At 40.4% G+C, this 18,039-nt stretch overlaps 1 protein-coding gene across 1 annotated transcript in view; it reads left to right on the top strand.

Moving 5' to 3' along the window:
• dysf (dysfusion) overlaps positions 1–18,039 on the top strand; it is a 219,223-nt gene that overhangs the window by 28,745 nt on the left and 172,439 nt on the right. The window lies entirely within an intron of this gene.

Below are 18,039 nucleotides of genomic sequence, written 5' to 3'. Positions count from 1 at the left end.
TTGTCACCTAGTTTGTTTCGCAAAACAGCTTGTCAACTGTATAGACCTACGAGCTACGAGACCGCAACAAAGCAACAATATAGCGCACCTAAAAGCGACATCATTGATTTGCGCGTGTTTTATTTTTTTTTTTTCGTTGGTATAGTTGGAAAGAACCGTGGAAACTAGGTCGAGCTCAAGCTCAATCTCTCCGCGCCGATATGTCCCCTTCTCGCAAGTTGCGCTACCCCCTCGCGATTATGTCTGTGTATGTCTCCAATGCAGGCTCACTGATTCACCCACAAAGCATCATTGTTATTATATGTGTACCCTAACCAACTGCAAAGCTATCGCTTCTCCGTCTGATCCCCCTCGCCATCATGCCCAGGCAACTGTGTGTATCCTTTCGGTTGCAGACTGAGACCATGAACTCTCTCGCATAGCTCAACGCGATGGGCTCCGAAGAGTTGGCATAAGTACCCATGTTGGGCGAGCTATTAGGCTTCCCATTTGGTGGTGCATTATGCTTTGTGCGATCGCCCGGCAGTCAGTGGTTTCACTTTTCTTGCGCATTTCCTTGCATCGACGATGACGACGACGACGACGACGACGATGTAGGCACATTCCTCGGAACAGATTTTGCACCCAGGCGAAGCTGCGACTGCTGCTGAAACAAAGGCCCCCTATTCCGGAGAACTATTCAATCCCCGTTTCTCACATCGCGCACTAAAATGGGTGATTCTGTGTGGCGCAAAGACAAGCAGGCCCTCCATGTTCGCCAGGTTACTTCGAATGATGATGAATGCTGCCTTTCAATGGAGTTATATAAATCTAAGCGTTCGGTTTCTATTTCTCGTCTCATTTGCCTTTCCTTTCAGAATGCGCATATTCAAATGATGAATATTACGGCTCCATCGGTTCTCGTAATGTAATGACCGCGATATGGCAACCATCCAGCGAGGGTCCAGCGAGCGCCAAGCGCCAGAACGAAATTTATGAGTTCCATTGACACAGATAACCTACCCCCGCTCTCACTTCCACCTTGCGACGACTTGTCTAGGGTTTCTAGCAGCCAGAATCTTCCGAGCCGGTGGGCAAAAATAAAAGACAATTCTATGGCCATAAATGGCCACCGTGGTTCGGAACCGGGGTTTTTATACAAACATATCAGCAGTGAGTGCACTTTGCCACGGACGTCGTCGAAAATAGTTATTCATGTTTGCTACCTCCAATGGGCAAGATAACTTCATAGGTACATACTACTACCACATATCATGACTGTGTGAGGGAATTGGTTGCTATTCAAGCTGTATGAAAAATGCATTTGTTTGGATGGCGCTGTTTAGATATTACGAGAGCATGTGGATGAGACGGCTGCGGGGGAGATAAAGGTTAGAAAAGCTTTTTTGAATATGATTAATCGATCCATTAGACATTTTAGGAGATGCTGTACCTTGTCGTTGTGAGCAACATTATTGTGTTGTTGGATCTTGAATACTGTTTTCCATGCCCTAACTGTCGATCGCAGTTGATCTTGTTGTTCGAATTGTCTAAGGGTTTTTGGCGTAGATTTTGTGTTTTGCGTTCAACAAATGAATTTTTTCCGGATTAGCGCTTAGCTTTAATTCTGTGAGAATATTGTTGATAATTGAAGCGTATGATTATTTCAGGAATTCAGAGATGGTATTGGTGCTGTGTTTGTTTTCTTCGGTTGCGGTCATTTTGTTGTTTTTTTTTTGTTGCTTCTGTCATTCTTTGTAGAATTTTAACTATTTTTTTGTAAATGACTACATCTTTACAAAAGAAAATTAGTGCCTGTGTCTCGTTTAGATCTTTTCTTGATAATGCAGAATCAATTAGTAATGTATATATGGAATATTGTGAACAGTAACTGCTGTAAAAGAAGTATCTATGAGCAAGAAGAGGAGGACGGTGATGAGTTTAATGTCTTGCGTCAAAATCCATCGATGCAGAGTTCGGTGAGACCTGTCGATATTATTTCACTGTGATTATTTCATAATTCATTATATATTATATATACCAATGTTAGGGATTGGGAGCGGCACCCAATAGAAGTGATTTTGATGGGGAGAGTGAAATTGTCAACTATCTGTTGTCAACAGTTTGTAGTTTGTATGTATTTGGGCATCCTTCTGTTTGACGGCTTGTTTTTTGACCAATTGTATGATCATGCTGCTGGAAGGAAATTCTTTACTTTCCCGTGGTGGCGTATAGCTGACTTTGCCTATCGATCCACCCTAAAACGGGCCCTTCATACAGTAACATGTTGAGGACAATAAGAGGCAAATCAAAGTTGGCACTCGTGGAGAATAGAAGAACTATGAAAGTGATGATGGTTTCAAAATTTTCCACGGGGAGGTCTACGAGTGCAGTCTTAAAATGCTTTTATTTTGCAAATGGAGCACTTTTTAAAAAATTTGAAGAGAATGTAGTTGAAGATTTTAATTTAAAATAACAGACTAAAGTGATAATTTTGTATACGATACATGAGGAGATGAAAGTATAGACTTGATAGTTCCGTTAGAGTACGGAATTGTGAAAATTGTATATAGAGAGTAGACTATTTTCACACTGCCGTACTCTAACGGAACTATCAACTCTATACTTTCATCTCCTCATCTATCTAGTAAAAAATTACCACTTTAGTCTGTTATTTGAAATTAGCATCTTCAACAATGTAAATAAGCCGGCGCCGGTGGTGTAGTGGTAAGCGTGACTGCTTTCTAACACCCCGATGGGTCTGGGTTCAATCCCCCGGTGATTGGCACTAGATTGCGGAACAGAGACCGACATTAAATAAAGGAAAGAAGAAGAAGAACAATGTAAATTGTAGACTTCACGCAGAAGTAATACACACAAATAGTTAAAGTCTGAAAAGAAATTATTTTTTCTTAATTATATGTCTATTGAGTAGCCCTTAAGTTTTCTACTAACGTAGCATTAACCAGATTTTATAAAATAATTTGTTAGCAAAGCAAATACATTTTACAATACATTTACACTTGCATAATTCTTCTATTCTCCATGAGTGCCAACTTTAATTTGCCAATTAAACTAGATCATTAAAATAGTGAGAAGAGCCTACTGCTATCGGATGTAATTTCTGCGCTACGATGAGTGGTAGACAATTATCATCACATCACCAGAGGTATTTATTTATTATTGGGGCTTCCCTTAGCTCAGTCAGTAAAGGCGCAACTTTAATGCAAGACCATCCTGGAGGCAGATGGGTTCGATTCCCGGTCTGGTCTTGGCATTTTTTGGGATGAAGAATTTCTCGACATACCTAGGTAATAGAATATGATTGTACTTGCCACACAATTATACGAAAGCAAAAATGAAACTGGCTTAGAAGCTCTCATTTAACAGCTGTGGGAGTGCTCAAAGAACATTAAGTTGAGAGCTGGCATAAAGTCACAGTATGGACGTAATAATGCCAAGGAAGAAGGTATTTATTCTTGAAAATTGTTGCATAACTTTAAATATATTTTTACATCTCCAAGAACAGATCACCAGACAACAATGCCATTTAAATGAATAAAGTAAACCACAACATCATCATTTGAATGATTTGTTTGAGAAATTTCACAATTCTATTTGATGCAAAGGCTGTATACACACTAATCGAGTCAGTACGGTTTTACCGAGTTTTTGAATTGCGGAACTGTTCGGTAAAAGTTTAAAAATCTGTGGAAAATTTATTAATGAAAATATGTGTTCTGAACTTGTACATACTTAGTTCTGTTATGCCCATTTAATGATAGAAAATAAAATTGGTCGATTTCATTGATTCCTTACGGATAACGGTCATTTGAATTTTTACCGACTTTTTCAGCAATTCAAAAACCCAGTATAAAAATACTGACTCCTGTAAAAAAATCTTAGTGTGTAGCAAAAATAAAAATACGAACCCAGGTCTTATATGGGTTTTCAACAAATTCATCATAATTGAAAACGGTTTCTCTCATTAAACTTTTTGAAGTAGATGTGTATTGGTTTAAGTGAAGTGAAGGTAAGTTTTCTTTATTAGGGAGGCTTTCAGCCTAAGGCTGGTTAGCCTCCGTGGTTAATATGAATTCAAAATCTGACAGAAGTCGTTTTAGATAAAAATTTGATTTTGGTGCATCTCCTACAAATGAATCATTTTTAGAGCAGTTCCAGCCCAAAACGCAAACTGGTTGGACTTGAGTGTTTCCTATTTGAATAAAATATTATTTATATGTTCACTGCTACCAATAATGGTTGCATTTTTCATTTAAATAAGTTATTCTTCTTCACAGTAACTTTTGAAAAAAGCGTATTAAGCGTATTAAGACAATTGATTATATATTTTCAAAAAATCATAACATAAAAACCATTGATCTGATCGCATTAACTTGAGAACGGCTGAGGAAAATTTGTTGACATGTGCAAACTGATCCAGAATTATGCGTAAAATCTAAATAATTTATAATTCTACTAAAAATTTCATGAGCTTGAAAATTAACAACCATTTAAAAATTTAATGATTTTTTTGGAGCAAGCTACCAGCTTACACTCTTCACCAAATTTTAGGGCATTTTTTTTTGAATTTTTATATATAAAAAAAATAAAAATTGAATGTTGTTGTTTCGAGATAACCAACGTTTTGCGTTTTTTTAATATTAATTAACTAATTTATTTTCTTTCAGTATATTTTTTCCTCAAATATAATTTATCTACCTACAACCTCTTGACAAATGGGCAGCCCTAAGTTTGCACCTTTAGAATTGATAAAACGATCCATAAATTATTGAAAAACGTTCTTTAAAAACATCCAAATAATCCATAAAACACCGCAGGAAATCTCTTAAAAAGTGTGAATGATCCTTAAAAAATATCAATATGATCCATAATTTATGTAAAATTTAGCAACACAATTGTAAAAATGTACCGCTAAATTTCTAAAGAATGAGCCTTGGAATTTGACGAATTACCCATAAACATATTGCAAATGATCCATAAAACATTCACCTTAAACTAATGAAAGTGATCCATAGAAAATCAAGGTTGTGCACTTAAAAATATAGGCACGATCCATAAATTAGACATATATTGTTCCACAGGCCTGTGGACTTGGAGACATACTTCAAGTCCCCGCGTACATCGTACGGGCTAGGCAAAAATGTGCGTCATCTTGAAAACTGTCGCTTTAATGGCCCTTCGCTCATTTTCAACTTCTATTCAATTTTCATACTGCCGTACTCTAACGGAACTATCCACCTACATTCTTCTAAAGATCATTCTCTAGCTAATAAATCATCACACTAAAGCTTCATGTTAGCATTTCCAACCAACTCTGAAAATCGTTAACTTCGCGTATGAAGTAACATAAAAAACACTTTGAAAATCAAAAAGTTAGTGTCCAAAACATGAACAGTATATGTCTAATTTATGGATCATGCCTATATTTTTAAGAGCGCAAACTTTATTTTTTTTGGATCATTTTCATTAGTTTTAGGGTAATTCTTACAATTTCAATGCTCATTCATTAGATATTTAGCGGTACATTTTTACAATGGTGTTGCTCAATTTTACTGAAAATATGGATCATATTGATATTTTTAATGGATCATTCACACATCTTAAGGGATTTTCACTGGGGTTTTATGGATCATTTGGGTGTTTTTCAAGGAGCGTTTTTAAATTGATTATGGATAATTTATTGGTTTTTATATTCAAAAGTATGTTTGCCTGTCAGATGTCATTTTTATCAGATCAATAGTATTAATGTTATGATTTTTTGAAAAAATATAATCAATTTTTTTAATACGCGCTTTTCAAAAATTACTGCGCAGAAAAAAAAATCATATTGTGTGAGCAATGTTTCATTCAAATCACAAGGGGCCGAGTAAAAATTGCCATTTATTAGCGTTTTGGACTGGAAATGCTCCTAATTGACATGTAGCGCTACGTTTATAGAAGTAACTATTCTAAGCATCATCATCACCTAAACTGCCATCATCATCTGAGCAGAGAATGAAAACAAAATGAAAACATAATTTGATTAAACCCTGCCAATTTATAATCGTACGCTTTCAATAGAATGTATCTCAGAATCTGTTTAGTTTAGAATAAAACGTTATTAGAAGAAAATGTTATGAATTTTTCACTTCAACGGCATATTTCCTCATGGACTAACCAATGTTGAAATTCCATGTAAAGCAAGAATAATCAATCCATTCAGAAAAAAACAGAACAAATTTGAGGGGGTTAGCATGAAAGGGGTGTAAGTGACATTGATCGATTCTCTTCATCGACCTTCTCTTTAGTTAACAATTCAGCTGCAAACACATTCCTTTATTCGTGTGCCATTTTGGATGCTAGATAAGAACCTCCTTTTTCAATCTATGTGGCAGAAATAGCGCAAAATGTGTTTATAAAGCTGTGGCTATCTGAAGAGAATCGATCAAAGTCACTAACACCCCTTTCCTTCTAACCCCCTCATTTGAAACATTGGCTTCATCAATATCAATTATTCATGTTATTTCAGCTCTTCGTGGATTTATAAAAAAATACAATATAAAAATACAACAACTACAATAATTAACCTTCTACAGACTACTACAAGATCAACTTAATCAATATTAACTAGATTATTTGTATATTTAAATTATATTGCATTGTTCATCCAAATTATAATGAAGCATTATTCATCCAAATTATTCCAAGCGTATCGTTGGAAGGAGATTATATTGCTTACGGGTCCAAGGTCTTCGAAGGGAGGGTGGCTACCTTACATACATACAATACATAAAGGCTGACTAAAAGTAAATTGGTGCGCCCCTCGCGCGTCGCTAGCACGCCTCTAGTGTTGGGAATCGAAAATCTTTGACAGTGGTTTGTTAACACTTCTATACACGGTAAGAAAAAACCCAACGTTCAGTTCACTTTTACCTACTTTTGACTAGATTGACTCCTTTTCTCCTTCTAATGTTGTCAAAAACGGAGGAGCAAAACCACCCAACAGGTAGTAAAGTGTGGGAACTCAACGTTGAGTTTAATCATTTTTACCTACTTTTGGGTACAACTAACTTACTTTTGGGTAGAAAGCTAGTGGAAAATTCCATTCGAATTGCACGCAAGTAAATGAAAACTACTTGGACCCGCTTTACCTACTTTTGGGTTCCTGCACTATAGTGCCGAGATGAGAGAAAAGAACATTCTTTTGGGTACTTTTTTCTTACCGTGTAGAGAAGAACTGGTGAAAGTTTGATCAAAGTAGTCGATCGCGTTCAGAAATAACGTCAAACGGAACTCAAAGTGGTGCGGTTCCAAGCTGTTCCAAGTGCTCAAACCCTACAAGGAAACCCTGAGTGTGGAAAGGAATCAGCGGACTTACAAAACAACTGGAACCAGGGATCGTCAGCTACACAGCAAAGTGTTGAGGTGCGTTAAAGCCAACCCCGGTCTTTTTTATCTGAGATGTGGCCAGAAGGTACAACGCCAACTTTCAAACGGTGCAACATCATTGCCAGGGAAGGATACAAGTCGTACAAAGCCAGTAAACATCCGAACCGACACATGAAGCAGAATTCCGTTGCCAAAAAGCGTGCAAGGCTCTCGTACGACCGTGTTTTGACGAAACACTAGGGCTGCACTTTGATCGAACGCAAAACATACGTCAAACTCGATGTTAAGCAGCTTTCCTCAAAAGTTTTACATCGCGACTGGACGTGGGGATGTGCCGGAAAGATTCAAGTTCGTGTTTGCAAACAAGTTCGCGAAGAAGGCTATGATTTGGAACCATTCGTCACATCATCGACGATGACATCCCAAGTTTACATCGAAGAATGCCTGAAAAGCGTGTATTGCCGTTCATCCACAAGCATAGGGGCAAAGTCATCTTTTGGCCCGATTTGGCCAGCTTCTACTACTCCAAGGTGGTTCTGGAGTGGTATGCTACCAACAAATAAAAGTATAATAAAACTACTGTAAAGCAACCATTAATGGACTTTTTAAACTTGTTGAATTACTAATTACAGGTCTTTTTGTGAGCCGGTGCCGGTGGTGTAGTGGTAAGCGTGACTGCTTTCTCACCCCAATGGGTCTGGGTTCAATCCCAGCCGAGGTCGGTGGGATTTTTCTGAGGCATAAAAATCTCTGGTCACGTCTTCCTTCGGAAGGGAAGTAAAGCCGTTGGTCCTGGCCCATGTGTGTTGAATGGGTGCGATATCCTACGCAGGTGTGGAAGCTGCCTTCTTGCACATTCGATTGCCGTCAATGGATGGCAATCGATGTCCGTCGGTGATTGGCACTAGATTGCGGAACAGAGACCGACATTAAATAAAGGAAAGAAGGTCTTTTTATGCGTACACATTTACTTTTATTCAGCCTTTACATTAGAAGAAAATGTTATGTATTTATTGTAGTTTAAAGATACAATATGGGTTTTTTGCAATGTGGACGATGGATGGTTCTCACAGCAGCTGGTGCAATTCGTGGTTCATTCGCCTCCTCCACGTTCCGTCATCCATCTGCACTCTACCGTAGATGGTACGCAACACCTTCCGTTCGAAAACACCAAGATCCTCCACGAGCATAGTCCAGGTCTTGTGGCCGTACAGGACCACCGGTCTAATCAGCGTCTTGTAGACAGTCAACTTCGTGCGGCGGCGAATTTTATTCGACCGGAGCGTCCTCCGGAGTCCAAAGTAGGCACGATTCCCTGCCATAATACGCCTTCGAGATTCAAAGGGACTCGAGAGTGTCCCCGATACTCGAACAACGCACATCACTCGATCCATCGTCGCCTTGACCTATCGCGTCAGTTTGTCCGGAAATCCGTACTCGTGCATAATCTGCCATAGCTGATCTCGATCAATTGTGTCGTATGCGGATTTGAAATCGATGAACAAATGATGTGTGGGCACGTTGTATTCGCGGCATTTCTGCAAAACCTGCCGAATCGCGAAAATTTGGTCCGTGGTAGCGCGGGCACCCATGAATCCCGCCTGGTATTGCCCCACGAACTCTCTTGCAAATGGTGACAGATGGCGACATAGAATTTGGGAGAGTACCTTGTAGGCGGCGCTCAGCAGTGTGATAGAGCGGTAGTTGCAGCAATCCAACTTGTCGCTCTTTTTTAGATTGGGCATACGATACTTTCCATCCACTCCTCCGGTAATATCTCCTGCTCCCAAATCTTGGCAATTACCCAGTGCAGCGCTCTAGCCAGTGCTTCACCACCGTATTTTAATAGCTCACTTGGTAGTTGATCTACACCAGTTGCTTTGTTGTTCTTCAACCGACCGATCTCCTCCTCAACTTCTTGAAGATCAGGGGCCGGTAGCCTGTCGTCTACTGCGCGTGCTCCAAGGTCTGTTGCCGTGCCACCTTCGTTTTCTGCTGCATCACCGTTGAGGTGCTCGTCATAGTACTGCTTCCACCTCTCAATCACCTCACACTCGTTCGTGAGAAGGTTACCGTCCAAGTCCTTGCACATATCGGCTTGCGGCACGTAGCCTTTGCGCGAACTATTTAGCTTCTCATAGAACTTCCGTGTGTCGTTTACGCGGTACAGATTTTCCATCGTCTCACGATCTCGGTCTTCCTGCTGACGCTTCTTCCTTCGGAAAACCGAGTTTTGTCTGTTCCGCGCTTGTCTGTATCGCTCCACATTCAATCTCGTGCGGTGTTGCAGCATTCTCGCCCGTGCTGCATTCTTCTCCTTTACTAACAGTTTGCATTCGCCGTCAAACCAGTCATTTCTTCGGTCCGGGATTGCCAGTACCTAGTGCCTCTGCAGCAGTACTACCTATGGCTGAACGGATGTCCCTCCAGCCATCTTCAAGAGAAGCTGCGCCAAGCTGCTCTTCCGTGGGTAGTGCAACTTCCAGCTGCTGCGCGTAGTCCTGGGCAACTCCGGCGTCCCGTAGTTCCTCAATGTTGGGTCGCGGCGTTCGACTTCGACGTGTGTTATGCACCGTTGAGAGTTTTGAGCGCATGCATACTGCAACTAGGTAGTGGTCCGAATCTATGTTCGCACTGCGGTACGTGCGGATGTTGATAATGTCGGAGAAGAATTTCCCGTCGATTAGAACGTGATCGATTTGGTTTTCTGTGTGTTGGTCAGGTGATCCTCCAGGTGGCTTTGTGGATATCCTTGCGAGGGAAAAAGGTACTTCGAACTACCATACCCCGAGAGGCTGCAAAGTTCACGCATCGTTGGCTGTTGTCGTTCGATACGGCATGCAGGCTGTTTGGCCCAATTGCCGGTCTATACATTGCCTCCCGTCCTACCTGAGCGTTCATGTCGCCGATGACGATTTTGACGTCCCGTTGCAAACAGCCGTCGTACACCTGCTCCAGCTGCGCATAGAACGCTTCTTTCTCGTCGTCGGGTCTCCTTTCGTGTGGGAAGTGCACGTTGATGATACTGTAGTTGAAGAAACGGCCCTTAATCTTCAACTTGCACATCCTCGCGTTGATCGGCTGCCAACCAATCACGCGTTGGCGCATCTTACCCAGCACTACAAAGCCGGTTCCCAGCTCGTTGGTGGTGCCACAGCTCTGGTAGAAAGTAGCCGGTCGATGCCCGCTTTTCCATACCTTTTGCCCCGTCCAGCAAAGTTCCTGCAGTGCTACGACTTCGAAGTTGCGTGGTTGAATTTCGTCATAGATTAACCTATCGCAACCCGGGAAGCCGAGCGATTTGCAGTTCCATGTTCCGAGTTTCCAATCGTAGTCCTTATTTCGTCGCGTAGGTCTGTGCCGATTGTTCCGATCCGTATTTCTTTCTTCAGTATTTCTAATATCTGTAAATCGTAATTCGTAAATCGTAATTACTTTCAAGCCTTCTATAGTTCCTCTGTAAATTTTGATCTGACCATGATGCAAGAAATCCATGGAATACCAGATCACCATCGGTCGATGGTTGTTCCCTTAATTTTTGCAATCCCGTATCACCATGCAAGTAACGATAAAAGTTTTTGCACAGATGGGTCAACCATAAATGATTCCACTGGATTTGATGTATTTAATCAATTTCATAGCGCCTCCTATAAACTGCAAAAACCATGCTCCGTATACGTTGCGGAACTCGCAGCCATATTATACGCTGTAGAGCGAATTGCCTCACTACCTTCTGACTATTATTTCATTTTTACGGATAGTCTTAGCTCATTGGAGGCTATTCGTTCAATGAGGCCGATGAAGCACTCCTTGTATTTCCTGCCTGAAATACGATCTAAACTGAGTGTTTTATCGAACTGCTCCTTAGCTTGGGTCCCATCTCATTGCTCAATTACGGGTAATGAGAAAGCGGACTCGCTGGCCAAGGTGGGCGCTATGGAAGGCGATATTGTTGAGCGACAAATTGCCTTCAACGAATGTTTATGCTTATGTCCAATCACTGTTCGTTAGACTCACACTTCTATCGAATTGGGCTCTCAGGCAGCAATTTATGTGCGTGTGGCAGTGGTTATCACGATATCGAGCATGTTGTTTGGTCATGTACCTTACACCGTGTTGCCAGATCTGAGTTATCCACATCCCTCAGGGCCCGTGGAAAACAACCCGCCTTACCCGTTAGAGATGCCTTGGCTCGCCAAGATCTCAGCTATTTGAATTCAATTTATGTGATTATTAACGGATGGATCTGTGAATTTAGTTATTAGTGTCATCTTGTGTTCCCCCAAGTTGTTAGCTGCCCAGGTGTACCCCCATGTTTGCCTTTTTCATCAGTATGTCGCCTAGTTCGAGATCAAGAGCACATTGCTCTCCAAACCTTGTGTTCTCAATCACTACCCTGCCATCCATTTGTTACAATTTGTTACCCCTAACCTCGAGACAGCCGCGAGTAATCGGCCTCCGCTTTACTAACGTTAGTTTTAAGTAATTTTGTGATCTAATCAATGAATATCAGCTCCGCAAAGCTACAGCAACTGAGCCTGTAAAAATGCACGCGTTGTATATAAAAAAGGATTTTTTTCTTCACGAATGTGAGTTTGAACAAATAAGTCGTTTCCAAGATGATTTTTGAAAAAAAAAGATAATTTATTTTTAAATACGCCTTTTTAAAAAGTTTCTTTTGAGAATAAAACATTTTTTTTAGCATTTTGGGTTGGAAATGCTCTATTTTTGTTATCTACATTGTAATACAAATTAAATATTAAACACTATGAACTCCAACTTTTGTGTGTTCCATGTTCCTCTAATAAACATTCCGTCCGATTGCCTATCCTTCACAGACGTCCCGCATCTCTAGGGACCAGTTCGAATGACGCAGTTTCTCCCGAGCAACCTTGTCGAACTCTGCGGATAAACTTGCACGCGTGTATTTTACAAAAAGAACCGCCGAAAGCAAACCCATCCGGCAGCACACTTTGTTTGACTCGATACCGTACTCGGATATATGAAGCACCGAAACAGCATCAACAACCGGACACGTTCCTCGTGCACGGCAAAAGCCAATGCAACAATTAGCAGTTAATTAATTAAAAACGAAAGCAGCTGCGAAGTACCTATGGGTAGGTACTTGTTCGTGATGCTTCAGCGAGTGAGTCCGGGTTCGAGGGATTTCCTCCCAAGGGAGTCCCATCACGCCTCGAGAGTTACGGCCAGTGTCCATCATCTCTGGTCCGGCAAAGCACTGGGAACGAGACTAATTTGTACCTGCAGCGGTTGTTTGTTAGGCCCAGTCTCATGTTGTTTGCGCGCCATAAACGATGATGATGGTGATGAGTGGGTTTTCTCCGAGTCTTTTGACAAAACGATCTTCGCAGATTGATGGCAGTTGTCGTGACTGGTCGTTGCCTGGGTCAGAGTTTAGCTGGGTAAGCATCGCGACATCTCCAATAAGAGTCCAAGCTCTAATCTACTACGCCGAATGTAATAAATATCCAAGCGTAATTTGGTTACGTCCCAGTTTTCGCACCATTAGAACCCGCAGTCAATCCAGCATGATCCGTAGCACGTGATTCCAACCGAAAACAACAACAAAACACTAAACATCTGGACCTCCTCGTGGCACAGTAAGATTTATCGCTCCGATAGACGCTCACTCTCATTGGACTGAACTGGAGACTGCTAAACTGCTTGCGCCGGGCCCCAGCAGACGCAATGACTCAGCCTAAAAGGCTCGGAAAGAAACACTTCCATTTATTCCGATATATACGATTTGCTTGCCATTCGCTCTAATGTGCTACGCGAGGTCGCGATTTTTAGGAGGGTGGCTTGACTTTGCAAAACACAAATTCCAAGCTTCAAGAGCGCGGTAAATCACTTGAGGCTGACAGCTTGAGTGTGCCCCCAAATAGTGGTGTTGTTGCAATATGGCAGATCAAAATTGGGGCAGTGTTGATTTTAATTGAAATGTTTAACACCTTGCGGTGGATTTGTCTAAAAGACTATATTGGGATGGTTTAAATTCATCAAGATGCAGCAATAATTTATCTTAGCGAAAAATTCTCACCCGTCCAAATTCCTACCTTTCACAGTCAGAACCAAGTCCCAAATTCCGTCTGAAATTCATCTTAAAGCAAATGGACCTGGCGACTTCTTAAAAAAAAAATGATAGATGCCACTCGTCGCCTGTTCGAGCCGTCTCTCTTGTGCCTTCCATTTACGGATTAGAATTTAATCAGATTAAATCAAGAGCACCCTCAGGCACAAACAACCCGACCACAACCAGTTATCTCCGGCAGCACAGATTCAAAGAGAAGCTGGAACAACGGCCAATCTTGTTGTTTGGTGGTGTCGTATATAAAGTAGCAAATCGCTCTCGTGTAAAGCATAACATCCCGCCTCCGAGATCATGATGCTTGTTTTGCAGATCAAAAATAGGCTACCGATTGCATCGGCGATTACCACTCTCAGCCACCCACGCATCGTTGTCGTCTTTCTCTTTCACTCTGCATAACGCCATTTAACTCACACGACCCAAGCCGGCTGTATGATAGGAACGGCATGACAAGCGAGGCGACGCAGGTCGCCGTCGGTGCCATTGAACCCAATACCTACCATAAATCATGCCTTCACTTACATTTTAATTACCATGAACTAGATTCCTGCGCGTGCGCGCGGTCCTTCCCGAGACCCCAGCCAGTCGTAGTGCATAAGGTATCATGAAGCGATAAGTTTAGCGCGATTAAGTCGTAAAAATGTGAACGTTTTGGATCACTGCCGAGAGATAGAGGTAGGTCGGCCGTTCGTCGCTCACCCGGAGACTGTTCCAGCAGGGCGGTGGATTGTTATTTGTCCACACAAAATGCGCGCAATTTGTTGTCGGATCGGAAATGGACAACCGCGCGCGGTTGACAAATTGTATTCGTCGTCGTTGAAAACCTGCGAAACTGCTGTAGAAAGTGAAAGGCATACATTTTGGGACCGGTCGGATATTTGACTCCTTTCAAACTTTGAACTCACTCTGGCACTGAAGTGGATTTATGTGATTCGAAAAATAGTTTGGATGCAGATCTGTGTTAACGCGATTGATAACCTTTTTGGAACCATACAACTGGTGGTAGGAAGCGCATTTAAGCAGATTTGCAATTGCTCATTACAGCTAAAATGCTATTTTTCGTAATTATGAAACTATAAGAAACTATAATGATACTTTTTATTTGTAAGAAGCAAGAATAGGTGGTAAAGTTTGTGTATACATACAATTTTTAGTGGCGCCGGTGGTGTAGTGGTAAGCGTGATTACTTCTCACCCGAGCAGGCCTGGGTTCAATCCCAGTCGGCGCCGCCGGGATGTTCTGAGGCATAACATCTCTGATCAGGGAAGTAAACCCGTTGGTCCCCGGTTCATGAGTTGATGGGTCGATAGGTAGGGTCCAGGTGTGAAAGCTACCTTCCTGGCGTCGGTAGCATTGGTGCTTAGCATGGAAAACAAAATCGACGGAAAACAAATCAAGGAAAAAAAAATACAATTTTTCAATTTTGCTTTCAGAAGGTCACAACTAGCGATTTTATGATTGCTGACTGCTCGCTTATCGCGTTGCTCATCGTTACAGCTAATCGCAATTGTGACCCTCTGAAAGCAAAATTGACAGGTTTTATGTGTCATACACACACTACACACTAAGATTTTGTTTTCGTGTTCGGTACACAGTTCGAAAAAGTAGTGTAAATTTCTGTTCAATATGATGCACATAAATGGAGTGTCACATATCATATACGTTTACATTATATATCATGTAAATTTCTGACACATTTTATGCAATGTAGCAAATATTGTATACAAAAGCCATTCTTTGCAAACAACATTGTTTGCAAGTTGCTCGGTTGCGTGAAATGAAATACAAGTCTACGTTAATGAATGTTTACATCACAATTAAAATTCAGAATTTTTATCTGTGTAAATTTTACCGAAATCAGAGCAGCTGAACGTTCGGTAAAACTCGTTTTTGCGTAGTATGGCGTACAAAGTAGTGTTTTTGTTGAGTTGTGCTGTGAAAATAAATTCATAATTTCAGGAGCAAACGTAAGTGATGTGAAAAATGGTATTGAAAGCAATCTGGGTGAAAAATATAGTGCTGTTGTTCCCACTTCGGTGCCAAGATTGAAAATAGTGGGCATGAGCGATCAGTTTCCTCCGGTGTCTTTATTGACTACTTAAAAAGTCAAAATGAAGACATCGCTATTAATGATGTAAAAGTAGTGAACATGTTTGAAAATCCACGCTTCACATATAACAAGTTTAGTGTTGTAATTGAAGTCGATGTCGATACTTATAAATGTTTGTTATGTGCGAAAAAAGTAAATGTAGGGTTTGACCGGTGCTCGATAGTTCCCGCGATTAATGTGTTGAGATGCTTCAAATGTGAAGAATTTGGGCACAAGAGCATGGATTGCAAAAATTGTGATAGATGCTCTAGGTGCAGACAAAAACACAAAACGTCGGAGTGTACGTCAACTGTATTGAAATGTATTAATTGTTTGAAAATGAATAAAGAACGAAAAATGAACTTGGACGTCAACCATGCCGCATTTAGCTCGGAATGTTTGCTCTATAAAAGACTTTTTGATCAGAAGAAAAGCAGCTTGCGTTTCATTAAATAGCAGCCAAGTTCCAGGAATGTGAATCAATTCGATTTTTTATATTTGAATATTGCGGGGTTGTCAACAAACTACGTAGCATTACGTCAGATTGTTGAGGAAAAACGTCCTCTTTTAGTTTTATTATCTGAAATAAAACTATATTGTAGAAACTGAAGCTTTTGATCAGTATAGTATTCCGGGATATATCGTTGCTGCTTGTTTATCACATTCTAGACACACTGGCGGTGTTGCTATGTATGTCAAAGAATCAGTTCAATTCAACCTTCGTACCAACGAAGTTATTGATGGCAACTGGTTCTTGGGCATTTCAGTTGTACGTTGCATGAAGATGGGTAATTATGGTGTTTTGTATCATTCTCCCAGTTCTAGTGACCAGCGTTTTGTTGAAGTTTTAGAGAACTGGCTCGAGACATTCCTTGATTCTAGTAAATTAAATATATTGGCTGGTGATTTTAATATTAATTGGCGTGATAACCATAATTCGAATCATTTGAAGCGTTTAGCTGAGTTTTTTAATTTAAAGCAAACGGTAAATGAATATACGCGTATTTCCAGGCACAGTAGAACTTTAATTGACCACGTTTATTCCAATTTTGATTCCATTTGTTCAGTTACGGATACTGATTTGAAAATAACCGATCATGAGACTTTAGTGATTAATGTCTTAGACCATGTTAACGATAACGATAATTTTGTAAAATTGAAGTGCTGGAGGAAATATTCGTAGCAAGCTGTTTCAAATCTTGTTGAGAGAAGCCTGGATTTTCCATTCGTGGCCGGTAACTTAGATGAATCTACAGCTGTTCTTAATAACGCTTTGAAAACGTGTACCAATCAATTACACAGCAAAAAAATAATTTTGATATCACATCAAAGTGGATGCACTACAATCATGTCGAAAATTTCATGTAATTTTTATGACCACATAAATAAACAAATGCAGTAAAAGCAGCGTAATGTCAGTTCGTGTATTGTATTAATGATAATTTTGTCCTTTTTAGCAAGTAATATTACACCATATTTTCGACATGATTGTAGTGCATCCACTTTGACGTGATATCAAAATTATTTTTTTGCTGTGTAGTTGAGCAAAAGTTTGTTTCTTTGAAAAACTCGAACAGCTGGTACAATTTGGATCTTTTGCGTCTTAAACGGAAAAGGGACAAATGGTACAACATGTTTGTAGATCTAATAATGACAATCATTGGACTAGGTACACAATCGCGCGTAATAAATATTCACAATCGATAAAGAAAACTCGTTGTGAGTATGTTCAAAGGAAGATTGATCAGCATCAAAACAACAGCAAAGAGTTATGGAAAATTTTGAAATCTTTATTAAAACCTAGTAATTGCAAACCGCGGTCCATAACTTTTAATGGCACATTAGAACAGTCAGAACAAGTAATTGCAGCTAAGTTTAATGATTATTTCGAAGATAGCGTTTCATTGATTAATCAATCTATTGAATTGGTCGATGAACCTGACGAAATAAAACAGCCAGTTAATAGTAGTTGTAGATTTGAAGTTTTTCACCCAATTACATTAGATGAACTTAGAGTTATTTGTTTTTCATTAGGAAAATCGGCTGGAGTAGATAATGTTAATGCTAGAGTTATTCAAGATTGCTTTCATGTCATTGGCCACATCTTTCTGGACCTTATTAGTGAATCATTGCAAAATGGACATGTGCCACAAATTTGGAAGGAATCCTTAGTGATTCCTATTCAAAAGTTGCTGGAACGATTAAAGCCGAAGAGTTTCGTCCCATCAACATGTTGCACACATTAGAGAAAATCTTAGAACTTGTTGTTAAAGGCCAGCTGTTGAAGTATTTGAATAGCAACTCTTTGTTGATACCAGAACAATCGGGATATCGGGAAGGTCATTCTTGTGAAACTGCATTGAATTTGGTGTTAGCAAAGTGGAAAGACAACTTGGAGCGTAAAGATACGATTGTTGCTGTTTTTTTGGATCTGGAACGCGCTTTTGAAACAATTTCTAGGCCCTTACTG

This window comes from Ochlerotatus camptorhynchus, unplaced genomic scaffold (assembly GCF_037179485.1).
Source record: "Ochlerotatus camptorhynchus isolate MF236.1 unplaced genomic scaffold, CSIRO-AGI_Acam_v1.1 ptg000182l, whole genome shotgun sequence".
NCBI lineage: Eukaryota > Metazoa > Arthropoda > Insecta > Diptera > Culicidae > Ochlerotatus > Ochlerotatus camptorhynchus.
Note: the sequence above shows the minus strand (reverse complement) of the source record. Positions and strands in the feature narration are given on the sequence as shown.